Source organism: Choristoneura fumiferana, chromosome 18, assembly GCF_025370935.1.
Source record: "Choristoneura fumiferana chromosome 18, NRCan_CFum_1, whole genome shotgun sequence".
Taxonomy (NCBI): Eukaryota; Metazoa; Arthropoda; class Insecta; order Lepidoptera; family Tortricidae; genus Choristoneura; species Choristoneura fumiferana.
Window position 1 is genome coordinate 8,317,542 of NC_133489.1, and position 15,700 is coordinate 8,333,241.

At 36.9% G+C, this 15,700-nt stretch overlaps 1 protein-coding gene across 2 annotated transcripts in view; it reads left to right on the forward strand.

Annotated features, from left to right (window-relative positions):
* Positions 1 to 237: 237 nt before the first annotated feature.
* Gp150 (leucine-rich repeat domain-containing glycoprotein 150) overlaps positions 238 to 15,700 on the forward strand; it is a 36,954-nt gene continuing 21,491 nt past the window's right edge. For both annotated transcript variants that reach the window (XM_074101382.1, XM_074101381.1), the window contains exon 1: positions 238 to 384. The gene's annotated coding sequence lies outside the window, so the exon portion shown is untranslated. The remainder of the gene's footprint in view (positions 385 to 15,700) is intronic.

The window sequence follows — 15,700 nt, forward strand, 5'->3', positions numbered from 1 at the left end:
ATAAATAGTTTACGGAGATGACAATATTTTGCAGCATTTGGGAGACGAACAGCAAACACGAGACTTTGCTTGAGGCACCGGTGATGTAGGTTGCGGCGCTACAGTTCAGGTACCTAAGCGGCGGAGTCGCGATAAGTACACCTGTCGCACGCCACGCGTGGGTGCCGTATGCGAGGTGGACAGAGACAGCGCAGTGTCGGGGCTCGCGTCATTCACCGAGCAAACAAGGCTTTAGCCTTCCGAGTCTGCGAGTAGCATTCGACGAGTCGACCCGAACCGGCGCCATTACTCTCGACGTATCCACGAACGAACGTGACTGTGTCTACTTTTCGCTTGTTGTGCCTTCATCGATCGTGCTAAAACATCATTACTGCGCAGTGTAAGGTAAGGGTTACTCGAAATTTGTTATGAACAGTGTACATTAATCGAGGAGTGCGTTAACGGAAAACTGGCATTTGTGGTGCGGAGAAGCTTTCACGTATATTTATGCAAAGAATTTACCGAGGGCGGGTGTGCATATAGGTAAGTCGGAGGTTCGAAGGCGACGCAACGCGGCGCTGCCTTCGCCGCCGCCTGCGCACTCTCTTACGAACACGATATACATCGAAATACGTATATCTAATGTGACATTTTCGGTAAATAAGGAATGATTGTGTGAAGTGTATTTGTGACTGTGCTCTTTGTTTGTGTCGCTCAGAGTTAGTATCCGTGCCGTGTCTTTGTGTTACAATGTTGCCTTTATCCTTTGAGTAACGAGAGCGTAGGTACCTAATCTTAGAGGTGCCTTATCTCTGTCGAAAGAAATATTTGTCAATGGTTTGCATCATGTAAGCCTTAATCGCTAGTCACGTCTTTTTATTTACACTTTATAGCGTCACTATATCTCTTGTTTAACATGAAATCACGATTCTTTTAGTCCTTTTTTTCCTTCCTTCACGGGTTTCATTGGAAAACTATAATTTTCTTCACAATCGAAATATTCAAAAGAGTAAAAGTAAAGTAAAATAAACCTACTCGCATTTCCTTTCTCAACAGCAAGAAAATCAGTTTTCAAAAACCCAGTTATCGTGCTATATCATGACTCATACTCATAACTAAATTAGAAATTTGTAGGTAGGTACCTATATAATCCATAGCAAAAAAAGGTGCATAAATTACAACAGATTAACCAAGTACATTCTACACTGCTTGCTATGTTTATTCAGACTGTGACAAACTATGAACAAAGTCGTTTACATACGCTATTATTGCGTAAGGTAAAGGAAATGCAGGTTCTATCCGGTTTTATCCCTGAATGCATTTCCAAACAGTCACATGATGCGAAGGTGTTAAATTTATTTATCTTTTATTTCGATAACTGTTTTCGGCTGTGACGTAAGAACCTTAACCCACAAAATGTATATTCCTGAACGAAATTCAAGCGATCTTAAAAGCTTCTAAGATGTCTGTGACAAAGTGATACAGTTTAAAATTGTACGCTCTAAAGTTTTAGTCTACACTTTATGCAGTCGACACAGAGGTAAATGTTGCGTGTCAGCATGAGTAAGTAGCGACCTTCGAAGGAAGACACCGACGTGACGGTGGACTGTCAAGGCCCGCCGCCGTCTACACCTCACTGATCATTCTTAAAGCCTTAATTGATGATTGATGGAGCAATGCTTCCTCCAACGATCCCATTTAAATTTCGTTGTCACTCGACCCACGGAATTTAGACCCTGTCAACTAGTGTATTCGGAAGTACAATAAATTACGGAACCAAAATGTTATTTAGGATTACGATCGCTTTAAGACTCTTGACTTGAAAATTGGCCATTGTTTCCGCTTAAATGTGTCCGTAAGTCAACATTAAATCTCCCTCTGTCTTTACTTCTCAAAGAATGATTTTGAAATAATAGATGATTCAATACAAGGTTAATATGTCCCCTGAGTTTTTCAACAATACCTACGCCAATTTTAGGACCCACAGTTGCTTTTGCCTGGCCTGTTTAACGCAAAACGCCTCGCATCATGTTTGAAACCGCCTACTCGTTTATTTATAAACGTCTGCAACCTAGCATAGCCTCAATAACTAATCGTAAATCATACTTTGTTCCTGTACTGAATTGATTCCATTCACTATGCCGTCTCGCTCTGGCATTAATCGCAGCTATTCCATTGCTTCCCGTTCCGTTAAAACATTCCTGTTTGCATTTAACATGCCCTCTGTCTGAGGACTTGATTCACATCTGGCGATGGAACTCCCTTGATAATATTAGACACAAGTGCCTACATCCATTTTAAGTCACAGTCACTGACTTAAATGTTATCCATTTTAATGCTTCTTCGCTAATCTTTAACTTGAAAAAGATTACCTTTTTATGCAAGATTAGCTTCGCAGGTTAATGCTGAAACTTCGAGGCCAATATTCGTGTATGTATTTATAGACAGACGCCTTGTATGAGCACAGTTATTCCAGTTTATTTTTAAGATCACACGCAAACAATTGGCCTAATTGATCTATTTGACATTGTGGTCGCGCTGTCGAGGAAATCGTTACATCATAGTCATTAGACTACTCGAGTAATTTGTTGATGGATCACAAGACACAATCAATCGGCTGAATTATGTCCGCAGTGGTTGTTGGGCCGCAAAAACAGTCGATATACTCGAGCGCTAAATTATGCTACGCAAAAACTGAGCCAGACCGTCATTTGCGGTGGCCAAGCAACCGTGTCCGATAAAAAGGGCAAAGTTTCTAAATAAATTTAGTATAAGTACCTACACCGATCGAACATCACATTCCCTCCCGAGATCTTCTTGCTCTGCAGTTTTTATGCGAGAGGATGCGCGATATACGTTGGGATGCAGTTAATGTACCAGTAATTTCGAGTTCCCATTAAAGCGCAAATTACCACCAGTAATCGTATCAAATCAGAACTGAACCAGTGACATTCTTTGCAAATTACCATGGAAATTGCCGGCTTTGGTCAAGTACAACACTGCACTCGATTATAAGAACGTGTTGCCAGCAGTATTATAAGCAGGTGTGTTAAACGGCAATACAACGGAAACGACCGGACTAAAATATCAAATCAAGGCAGGCTAATGGTGCAAAATGTGGCTCCTAGAGGCAGGAATGGACGGGCATTATTCTGAGAACCGCAAGGAACATTCCAGACATTCTGCAGCTCGGCACAGGTCGGCAAACCTTTATTAAGCGCCTGCGCTGACGCACTCTTGTTTGCTTTGGAATAATTTCAGAGATAATAGCAGAGAATATTTAACAAATTAATACGTGGAGATTTGAGAGTTTCGGAATTCCTGTGCGAAATTACATTTTGAATTTACCATGAAATTCACGGTTAGGGAAAACATTGTGAGGGAAATCGCATACGGCGAAGCTGTTTAATCTGTCATCTCCCAGGATAACAGGATCAAAGGAATTTGGGCACAAATTTGTGCCTCTGGGAGAGGACAGGTTAATGATGTGTATGAAGTTTCCAATCCGCACTGAGCCCGTGTGAAAGAAAACTACAGTCCAAGACCTCAAATTCTGAGAGAAAAACAGTGTCCAGCAAAGGAACGTTTAAGCGCAGGAGAGAGAGAGAGAACATAAGGGTTTGATCGTCTAGCTAGATCATTGTGTGGAAGAGTTTTAAGTTGGACGTCTACAGTGGACTCATAAAGCAGGTTATACTAAAACACATTAAAACTCTAATATCATTACTTGACTGCATTAATTTACATTGATAATTAAATAACGCGCGATGATATCCTGATTTTATATAGGCACTATTGATTACATATGCGAAGTCCTAACTCGAAGATACGATACAATGTGAGTAGCCACTTAGTAAACAGAGGCGTAGGTCGTCTTGCAAACATTACGTAAGCACTAAATAAAACCTCTGTACAATACTCACTCACATACTATGACTATGAACAGGTAACGCTCATGTTTTAGAAGTACTGTTTTACAGAACAAGTATATTTTACCCTAAAATACAACAAAAATTGTACATCCTTGATTTTTAAGTAATATTACAAAGCATGAAATTAAATAAAACTATCTTAAATACCTACATAAAATTAAAATAAAACCTAATACTTAAAAAAATTACTTAAAGTACCCTACTTATCAAGGTCCCGAAGATGCTGGCAGCGTTTCCTCTTTGAATAGCTCATTCTTTGTCCGAAGAAGCTACCAGCTCTTCGGTCCCCTGTGACATCTACTGTTACCTGTGTGTTGTGTGTTGTGTTAGGTGTGTGTGTGTCTGTGTGTGTTACTTTTTTGAAATTTCTTTAAAAGGCTTAAAGCGCTCGGACCCCACTGACCAAGAGTCTCAACACCGAATGGGACAAAGTCATATTCAATGCCCAGACATGTTTGGACAAGTTATACAACCAAAGAAACTGAATCTTTGTGCTTCTGATGTCATATTTATACTCCGTACTGCCTAATAAATTATATCGAAATTGATCATGAAAGGTCCCACCCTGGTACGCAATTCAGTTTTCTTGACTGTATAGAATAGAAATATATATATAGAGGTATAATAGTGATTTGCATAATTGATACTCGTAGGTTTCTTTCGAGAAATAGTTTTCAGCCAGTTTAGTTTCTTAATTGGTATAATACTAACACAAACCTTGAAAATCATAATGTACTACAGCTATGTAAACATTATATGTATATTATTAGGTATGTAGCATAGACGTCGATACTATTAAGGCTAATTAAATTAACTATGACCAGGATAAACAATAAGTTACTTGTAGCTCTCTGTTAATCAGAAGGTACAGAAATGTAAGCAAATAAATTTATTGAGGAATACACCAATTTAAGCTAAATAAATACTACAGACTGAAATAAACATATTTAGTCATTAAATTGTTTCTTTCATCTAAATAACAATTTAAATTAAAAGACATTTAATTTTATTGACATAGCATAGGTAATTAAGTAACACAAACAACAGAATAACAAAGAGATTCAAAACATGCGGTAAATACTCGTTATAATAAAATCTGCGCTGGCCGAAGCAATCATTGTACTTACTAGAGATCACTGTGTAAATCTACCTTCTTTGTACAATTCATTCGCATTTCGCACCCATTTGCTTTGTTATGTTGTTTTTTTTTATAATGCATTTATTGTCGTATGCTGCATGCTCTTAGTAGACTATTAATTCATATGTAATTCAAATTCAAATTGTTTAAATATTCTCATATATGTGAATTTAATGTAATCCTTTTAAGAATAAAGTATCTTTAACCCGAAAATAATATATTTTGGGGCACGCATCTGAATATCGAAATTTGAACCTAACCTTACCTAACCTACTTTCGATATTTTGACCGTCGACTTTATAACTTTAGGTACGTCCCCATATTTCGTTTAAATCGGGTATTATTTTGCTGAGGTAAAGATCCATGAAATAAAACCAATTACCTTGCTAATCCGCTGCGTAATTACGTATAAAGAGCTAAATTACAGATATCGAAAACACAAACTGAAATATAGATGCACAGAAAAACCAGAAAAATAAGACCAGCGCTAGGAACGGGATGACCGTAAAAGTAACAAAAAAATTGGAATTTTAATAAAAAATACAAAAAAGATTAAAAAAAAAACAATCTAAATTACAGAATTATCAAAACTAGGTTAACCTTCATGAATAGATTCTGACTTAATAATTATAATATAACTTGCATCGATACAAGCGTGGTTACATTGACTGTCTCTCCACGTGCATGAATTGAGTTTACTACTTTATTAAGAAAAAATACGAAATATCCATAGGACTAAAACTACTATTAAATTAAAATAACTAAAACTAAAACTTTAATTAAAAAAGAGAGGTGGGCCTCTTGGCATGGTGCCCGTCACGCAGGCAGCATTCCCGCGTTGAACTGCGATTGAGATTCTTTGCGCGAGAAAGCTGCCGGCGCGAGGGTTGCCTGTTGCCTCCCTTAACCTATTGCTGAGCTCCCTGTGTAGCTCCAGCGCACCCTTACCCCAAGGACCTAGAGTCTCCTAGTTTACTACTTATATGTTGCAGAAGATACTAGCTGTTGCCCGCAACTTCGCCTACAAAGATTCGTTTATCAATATTGCGGTAAATTAGCAATTTTCCTGGTTAATCCAGGTTATAGACTATCTTCATCCGAACCCGTTAAGCTGTTACCGTGCAAAATCCATTAACAAACAGGTATCCTCACAAATAAATATCCAATTTTATATAACATTAGTAGAATTCATTTATAATTGCATTTCAGGGTCATTTACTTATAACGCCATGTTCCTTAACAATTTCCCTCTCATCCCCTTTGATTAAACGAAATAGAAAATCCCCCATCCCATCGACTTTGATCGTATTTCCTAGACACATCCGGTAAATTCAGTAGGTAAAGGGAAACGAAATCAATTTGTGAGTAAACATTCTTAATATTAGTTGAGTGTAAAAGAAAATATTCTTTCATATTTATTGTTTATTCTTTCAAAAATATGGAGATACATAATTTGCTCGAAGGGTTTCCGCTAAATGCATTAGGTAATGACTTCATACTCTACATTGACAATATTTCTACTAAGGTAATTACATGACACAATATTTTTACAAGAATTTCTTCGAATATAATTATGAAATTATATTTTGCTGTGATATTTTTTCCATCATTACTCGTACATTACATACGAATAAGCACAATCAAGTTCGTGTTACAAAAGCATTAAAGGGTTCCAAAATGGCGTTCTCTACCGACATTTGCGTATAAGGTATGGAAGCTCGCTCAATCTACAATAACTGTCTGTCACATTACCGAAAATAAAAGCTGCCGTTTCGAGGAAGAAACATGGTTCGCTTTATGATCCAATAAATGCAAGCCATGCAATATCCGTTAAACTCACAGTGAATCCTAATGGCAAACTTTATCTTAAGGATTTGAAAGTAGTTACATCTCAATTTCATAACTTAAATGCATTAGAATGGTATTAAATTAACTATAATCATAAACTGTGTTTCGTGCTTTGGTTTGTACCTAAGTAGGGATGATCTCTGGAACGGATAGAAAAAAAAACACTGATAGAAAGCTACAATGTCCCTGAATAAAATTCGCTATTTATTCGTAAAAGTTGCAAACTTCCGGCAAAGCCGCGTGCGTGTAGTTTTTGGGCAATTTTTTTTATTTTTTTTTATTTCTATTAAGCTATACTGCCATTTTTTTTACTTTTGCAATGTAATAAATACTGCCTCCGTATGACTGTATGTTATTTAATTTTCAAAAATACATAGGAAAGCATTGCAAGAACGAACGTTAAGCTCGGACTCTCAAACGTCTGATTTAGTTACGACGCCTTGCCTTCGTTAACAAAAAAACATCAACCTTGTGACTTGGGACATTGTCTTTTAAAATTCGATAAACTTATTCGTGTTCTATAACATAATTCCGATTGAAATCCATCCGTTAAGGAACAGCCTTTCAATTAAACACGTAACTTGATGTGGAAAAAATCAAGGTATTCCCAATGCCTGCGAATTGATGTCGCTGCCGTTCACGGATATTGCTCGGTGATTCAGCTATTTCACAACTGTTCTACAGCTCAAGCTGCTTTTAACGAAGTCAAATTACCAGAACAAAATACCATATTTTCATCCTCGATGCAAAACGTTAACTTGAGGTGGAGTATTTATTTATTAAGACTCGATTAATTAATCTTCTACTAAAGAAACTACTTATACTTTACCCATCTTGTAAGTAAAACAGAAATTCTAAACATCAGCCACAGACTTGCTATTTTAGCGGGCTGTTTTCCGTAACTCGACGACTTATTGCGTCTAGTTTGCGTGATGGGCTGTAGGTAAGGTAGACACTTTTCATGCCAGCCTAGCTCCTGGAGGGACCCTAGCAGGCAGACAACTTCCTGGACTGTTTACCTGAGGTATAGTAGGTACTCTGTAGTTCGCTGCGCCAGAACATTCCAGTAGGGTGTGGGTGACCTTGTCTTCTGCCTCCATGCATGTTCTGCAGAGGGGGCTGTCCGTAACATCCAGACTATGTGTTTGTTGAGCAAGGTAGTTTAGTCAAAGCTCCAACTAACAGTCGAAGTTGAGTCTTAGAAATAATAAAATAAAATAAGGTAAGTATTTCCTAGGATTGAAGCAGAATTTCTCACATTTCCTGATAGCTCTCAAACGCGCAAGTTTCATTCCATCGATTAAATTCATCAAGTATTATACAGGATAAGAGTTCTTCGCGTCCAATTAAGGTTCGATTGTATACAATTCCGTTAAATCAGACGTCGTTATCGGTATTCCCAGAGTAGAGGTTTATTTACCTGTGCGTTTTGCATTCGTTATCCATCCGTTTTACCGATAACCTCAATCAGTCGCTTTATCTTGATAAAAGTAGAATGTCAACACGGCACTAACCTCAGGGGTGTTTACCATGTCCGTGATAAAAACTAAACAACAACTGGAAATGAAAAGTGTTCTAAATATAGGTAATGCAGGTGATCAATCAAGGCCGACTCTGACTAACAAACCCCCTGACAACTGCACTTTTTATGGTCGAATGGCTAAAATTGCAAGAACGGAACTTGTAGTTTCATCCTATCCGTATGACACAGGCATTTTACTCGGAAACTAGAATTAATATCATTGTAAAAGGGTTCTTCCTTTTCCTACATGTAAACAAGGGTTTTAAAGTACGTAAATCAATCATCACATTTCTAATTATATCATACAATGTTAAAGCGTGAGCGTGACGTGTATATATGAGATGGAGCTATAGCTTCAATCGAGCTATCAGCTTTTATGAGGGAGGCCTATTTATGTCCAACCATGGATGTACTCCAGCTGCATCAAAAATGAAAAAAAATGTTTCATACGAAAGTGTAAACAGTGTTCTTTGAATAACAATAGTGGCAGGAAAATCGTGCACTTTCAAAATGTAGAGCAAATTCTTATGCATGACTACACTGTTCAATAATTTAACCACACCAAGCTACTTATCGCTAAGCAAAGGAATTTCTAGTTCAAACAGTGAAACACTATAAAAACAAGATGTTTTGATCCCCTTTAGCGTGGCTCATAAGTTTAGATAAGATTCGGATTGCTTTCAACGTCGGTATTCTAATTTGATGTTGTTTTGTAAGAAAAAAATTTATATCCAGTTGGATATAACATTTTCCGCAACTTCGTATACATTCCCTGGAAACTTAGCGCTTTCGCGGGATACGCGTAAAACAGGGTGATTATGGATATTAATACTTTCCATTGATTAGAGAATAAGAATCGGTTCAGGTACAAGATCAGTGGTTCTTAACCTTTTTGGCTGGCGACCCAAAGTGTAAACATCTTTATAGCCGCTAAAATACCACTAAAATTTACGTCACAGTAAAAAAGAACAAATATGTTTTTACCTCATGCTTTAATCATCATCCCTATACCACCCGCGACTCGAGGTTAAGAAACGTTGTAAGTACCTACTAGATCCTGAGATTATCGTCTACTTGATAAACAAAGTTAAGTTATTTATTTTTAAGTCAGGATAAAAACGTATAAACGGCGACCATTTCTCTATTAGAAATAAATAAACAAATTGAAATTAACTAACTACATAATGAACTAATTTATTTATTCATTTCTGCTCAAATAAATTAAAACGATTAAGTACCTACCTACTTCGGTGTACTAAATAGGTACGATATTCACCAAATTATTTTGTTTTGTAATAAAGATTCAACACCATCTTATTACTAAGAATAGTCATTATCTGTTTATACCCACTTATTAAACACATAATTGAGGGATTAGTAAGGCAAGATCTTGAGTATATATAACCTTTCTAACCCCCGACGCAAAAAGAGGGGTGTTATAAGTTTGACCGCTATGTGTGTCTGTGTGTCTTTCTGTCTGTGGCACCGTAGCTCTTAAACAAGTGGACCGATTTGAATGCGGTTTTTTTATTTGAAAGCAGGTTTTCTAGCGACGGTTCTTAGACATGTTTTATCAAAATCGGTTCAGCCGTTTTTGAGATATTGAAATTTGAAGTGACAAAGTCGGGGGTTTCCATCTTTTTGTTGGTTAAGTTATTATAGCTTAAAGCTATGTCTTCCTTTTTCTGATTTCCTGTTAAAGATCCGCTATTTCGTCTCGCAATTTAAAGTGATTCGATACGACCTCTCGTTTTTTTACGTCATCGTCCTTTAGTATTTCGCGTCAGAAGGTAACCACGTGAGGAATTGGACTAGGTATATGACAGTGGGGGGGATTTTATGTACTTCCGATTTAACTTGAATTGGCGGCCGGTTGTTACTTGATTATATAACTTGACACTGAAGCGAGAGGTTTCGACGAATCACCACAATAGCGTGGTCATGCTCAACAGATTCGATGACAATTGACCATTTCAACAATTGCGAAATGTCTTTGAAACATTACCGGTAAACTTTAGTTGTTTACCAGGCACTGCCACACAGTATGTACTTTTACGAGTATATGGAGCTATTACTTTTATTAAAGAAAATAAAGTGTGACCTTGATTGAAAGTAAACCACTGTAATACGGGTACTAAATTTAAAATTGCTATTACGGCTTCAGATGGCAGTTATACACCAAATAGGCGAGTTTTAACTTAACTGAACACTTGTGTAAAAGGTTTTATAGAATTTTTGACGCATTTTAAATGATAACAAAAGAGATAACTCACGTCTAAAATGGAGTTTAGCTCGACATGTTTGGTGCGCGTGTTGCATGCAGCAGCCGCCGAGTCGCGTTGGTCCCAGAAGAAGGGTTACGGATACGGATTAGCCCGAAACATGTCTAGCTAAACTCGATTTCAGATGTGAGTTATCCCTTTTGTTATCATTTAAAATGAGCGAGTCTCACGGTAGTTTCATGTTCAAATTTTTGACGCTTTAAACCTTTTGACAACCACATTAAAAAAATCCTAATGATGTTTTAAATCGGTATTCAGTGGAACTAACCGAACCCCCTGCTGAAATAGATAAGATATTGAAAGAAACGTAATGTAGGTATACTGGAAAAACAATAAACAATCACTGGTCTTAAAAGAACTACATAAATCTCCCAATAGCAAGCGTACATATTATAAAACCCTTTTGTACTCAAGCCCGACTTACTCTTAACCGGTTTTAAAATGCAATAAGTTTTCTTTGACTGCCAATGACCTCTGTACTTAATACTAGGCACCAGCGGCCATACAGTACGCTCAAAATGGTGCAAACAAAGGAAAATGACATCGTCATTGTGGTTCATACCGCGACCGTTAGTTCAAATTACTCATAGGTGCATCATTATTTGGACGCAACGCTGTAATTTATGGACAGTAAAACTATACTAATTAGCTAATTAATCCGAATTCTTTATTTATTTTTTAAGTTGTAAATGTCGAAATCTCAACTGCTAAGCTTGGTGATATGAAATTTTGCACGGGTATTATATATGCAATGTAAATTAAGGTCATGGCGTAATTTTCAGGAGTACCCATAGAAATTAAGTGAAATCTCGAAATTTTAATGTAATGGTCTATTCCGGCAAAGCAGCAGGTAAAAGCTAGTAAAGGAATTTAGTATCCACGAATACTATTCATACGACGTTTTACCCAGAACTATGTATAAGTTATTGAAATCTTTGTTGCACGACCGTTCTATTTAATGAGGAAGAGCGTGAAGCTACGGGTACAATCACATTCATGGGTGTTTGACTATGGCCCGCTTCTCTTGCTGCTTTTGTTCTACGACCATTTAGAGATGGCCCTTCATACCTGTACATCCCATTGATAACAGAGGTCGTCTAACGTGGCAGCATCACTCTGTGGGCGTGTGTTTTTATTTCTGTACGCGTCGGTGGCAATAAGTAATAAGGTAAACATTAAGCAAGTTGCGGAGGCCGCTCGACTCGTTTTAGTCGATATTCTCTATCGTAATAATGAATGTAGTTTGATTTTGTACAAAAAATGTGAAAGATTTGAAGTATTGGAAGAAGGTTGGAAGTGAATCGATTTCCAAAAACTGGTTATAAATAGGACTATAAATAGACAAAAAATATAACACTTAGTTGTTGCCCGCAATATCGCTTGTGTCCCGCGGGAATTTTGCACTTTCGAGAGATATTTTTTTATTTCCTTTAAACATATCATTATAATGTTTGTAAAACCAAGCTGTGTCATTTTTTTTAAATACCTAACGTTTGAAAGGTGTATGAAAGACGGTATACTTACAGATATACCTACCGAATTTCATCTAAATCGGTACAGAGGTTTAAACATGATGAGGTAATAAGCAGACTTACAAACTTTCGTATTTCTAATATTAGTGGGATATATAATAAAGAGTTAAACAATAGGTTATCAATTCTTTTTTCTTTTTTAAAATTAAAGGGCTGGAGTTTTCGGAAACACTGTGCATACTTATTGTTTAAATGTCTAGTATAACCTTCTCGAATCACGGTCTTTTAAATGACTGCTGCTTGTAAATAAATACCATGTCTATTTAATTAATTGATGTTGTTTGTTTTTGAAGCCCAAGCCGTTGTTTTAACAATTTGATACTGATGACAGTTAGTTTTAAGTACCCGACACTTACCTCTAGATAAGAGCCAGGTAACGGGAAGTTAGAAACCTTCCCATGGACCCTCGAACTTTATCGACCAACCGTTCAACGGTAATTTCGTTGTTTTCTTTGCCTACAAATTGAAATGATAAAGTTATCAGCTCTTGGACTAAGTACTTTGTTACTTTCTTTCATATTCTTTATTATAGAATCACAATTATTGGAAAGTATTTTCCGAATAGCTATTTAAAGTAGTTACCTACATGTAGAGTAAAAGGATAGATATATAATTTTTTTTTCCATCACTCATATGGTGGAACGATGATAGAGATCGACAAATAGGTACCTACGTAAACAGAAATTCAACGTCACTAATAATTAACGGTTTCAATAATACTAGTTAGTAGAAAAAGAGCGAAAAGTTACACTGACATTATTTATCAAATAAAAGCAAACCTGCGACCAATGACGTCAATTGTAACTAACAGGCAACACAACAACAACAACAATTAAGCAGATTTAATGTCAAAGACGATCGTAAAAACGATGTACCTAATACAATGTATAATCTTGGTTATTTTAATATTGTAACAATTTATAGTCCTTTTTAGGCCACTGCAAAAATTTACGAGGAATATTAATTAGTGGCCCAGGTCATACGTGTTTATATTTAGTCACTACAATTCGACTAATTGACCGTTCGACCTGTATTTTCATAAACGTAAATTGCAGCAATGATAATTTTATTTGCAGTTCGCGACAATGCTGTATCAGTCAATACAACATTGACTTTGTGCACATTGGCACGTCAAATCGAAGCCTGTACATAACCTTGCATTAGTTTTGCAAGACCATCTTAAGTATAATTATTATAATATAAATTGTATTTGTCAGTTGCAATAAAGGTAAATATGGTCTAGTAAAATTGAGGTGTTACTTTGCAGATATACTTAAAGTATACATTTACACAATGAACCAACTCAAATATCTTACTTCCATTCAATCACCTTTTGTGACTGCAATTCCGAAACTCTTGTGGTCGTGGAATAGAGCAGCTAAATCTTTGATTTCGGTTTATCAAAATGTTTCGTACAATTTTTTTTTTATTTTCGTTTTGAATTTCCTTTGTGACTGCAATTCCGAAAATCTTGTGGTCGTGGAATAGAGCAATTATCTCTACATTTGACATTTCGTGATCAAAGTAGAATTTTTATTTTAAAGTCCCACGATCTGATGTGACAGATCTTCTATTTGGTGACGCCCTCTTTAATATATCTATTCGACCACTTCTAAAATCATGTACGTCTTCAATTATCTCTACATTTCGACATTGCAGTGGTCGTGATCACAAGTAGAATGTTTTATTTTAAAGTGCCCACATTTGATCTGATTGTTGATTTGATCTGATCTGATTTGGTACCGGATTTTGATCTTGATTATGATAGGATTATCTGAGCGGGTAAGAGCAGTGTTCGTAGTAACTGCGTGTCGGGAAAGTTTCAAACAATATATTTTATTAAACATGAAATTTTATTCCGGTATCGGCTTCGAGACCCTAAGTACAAGAGGTCACGCAGATAGACTCATCAACAGCTATCTCTCTCATCGAATTAGCATCGATATTCAACGAGAAAAATTGCTGCCAGCCTTTTCGGCACAATGCCACTTGTACAGTTTTTCAACTACTTCCCTGTCATACTCGTATTTGTTCCATGCCAAACTTTATACTTAACTGACTAAGGGGCTGTTTCACCATCCATTGATTAGTGTTAACTGAGTGTTAAATGTGATGCCGTCTCCGTCTATTCGAACAAAACAAATAGAGACGGCATCACATTTAACCTTCAGTTAACACTAATCAATGGATGGTAAAACAGCCCCTAAAACTGCGTTTCCATCAGAGATGTGCGAGGATTCGCTGCGAGGAATTTGTTTGTCATGAACCAATAGAAACGCTTCATTTATCTATCCTCGCTCCACCGAGCTGTTTCCACTAGACCTGCGCTGAGCGAGGATATGTAAATGAAGCGATTCTATTGGTTCATGCCAAACACATTCCTTACAACAACACACTCTCGCACATTTCTGGTGAAAATGCAGCCTGAAACAAATAAATTAATTTGTTTACATCACAGTTAAATATTTTTTCCCAAATCAATCAGACCACAGACATCTTAATGAGTTTGTTGTTCGCGCCGACGATTTTAATGTGGTGTTGTCACTTCACATGTGGCCGGGTACCTACCAGTCAACGCCTAATATAATTTAATGGCGCTCATTCGACGTTGATTACAATGCTCAACATGTATCGAATGTTTCCAGGAAAATTCATGCTATACCAATCTAAATAATACGTAAAGCCATTAAACTTTAGCACTGGTTTATTTGATTAGACTTATAACCAGATAAAAATGTGGAATATGTCACGTAATTAATTATTGCATTCGTGTTCGTGGACCTTTAAATGTCAAATAAAAGTACCTACAGGAGTAGAAAAAGTATATAATATTTTTGTTAAGCAACCTAGAGTGAGAGGAGTCTGTGTTATTCTCTCTGACACTTTGTATGCGGGTCTGACTCGCTCTTGGCCAGTTTTCATTAAATTGTTGGATAGGTCAAAACATCATAAGTTTTCTGAGACCATTTTTAGGGTTCCGTAGCCAAAATAGCAAAAACGGAACCCTTATAGTTTCGCCATGTCTGTCTGTCCGTCCGCGGCATATCTCAAGAACTATTAATACTAGAAAGCTGTAATTTTGCACGGATATATATGTAAACAATGCCGACAAAATCATCATCATTATCATCATCCCAGCCTATATACATCCCACTGCTGGGCACAGGCCTCCTCTCAGACCAAGAGGGCTTGGGCCATAGTTCCACGCGGGCCCAGTGCGGGAACTTCACACGCACCATCGAATTGCTTCGCAGGATTTGTGCAGGTTTCCTCACGATGTTTTCCTTCACCGCAAAACTCCGCAAAGCCGTCAAAATGGTAAAATAAAATATTAAAAAAAAATTTAGGCGTAGGCATAGGCGTAAAGAGGGGTGATTTTTTTTTCTAATCCATCCCTATAGTGCGGGCTATCGTTGGATAGGTCTTTTTAAACCATGAGGGGGTTGCTACGAAGATTTTTCGATTTA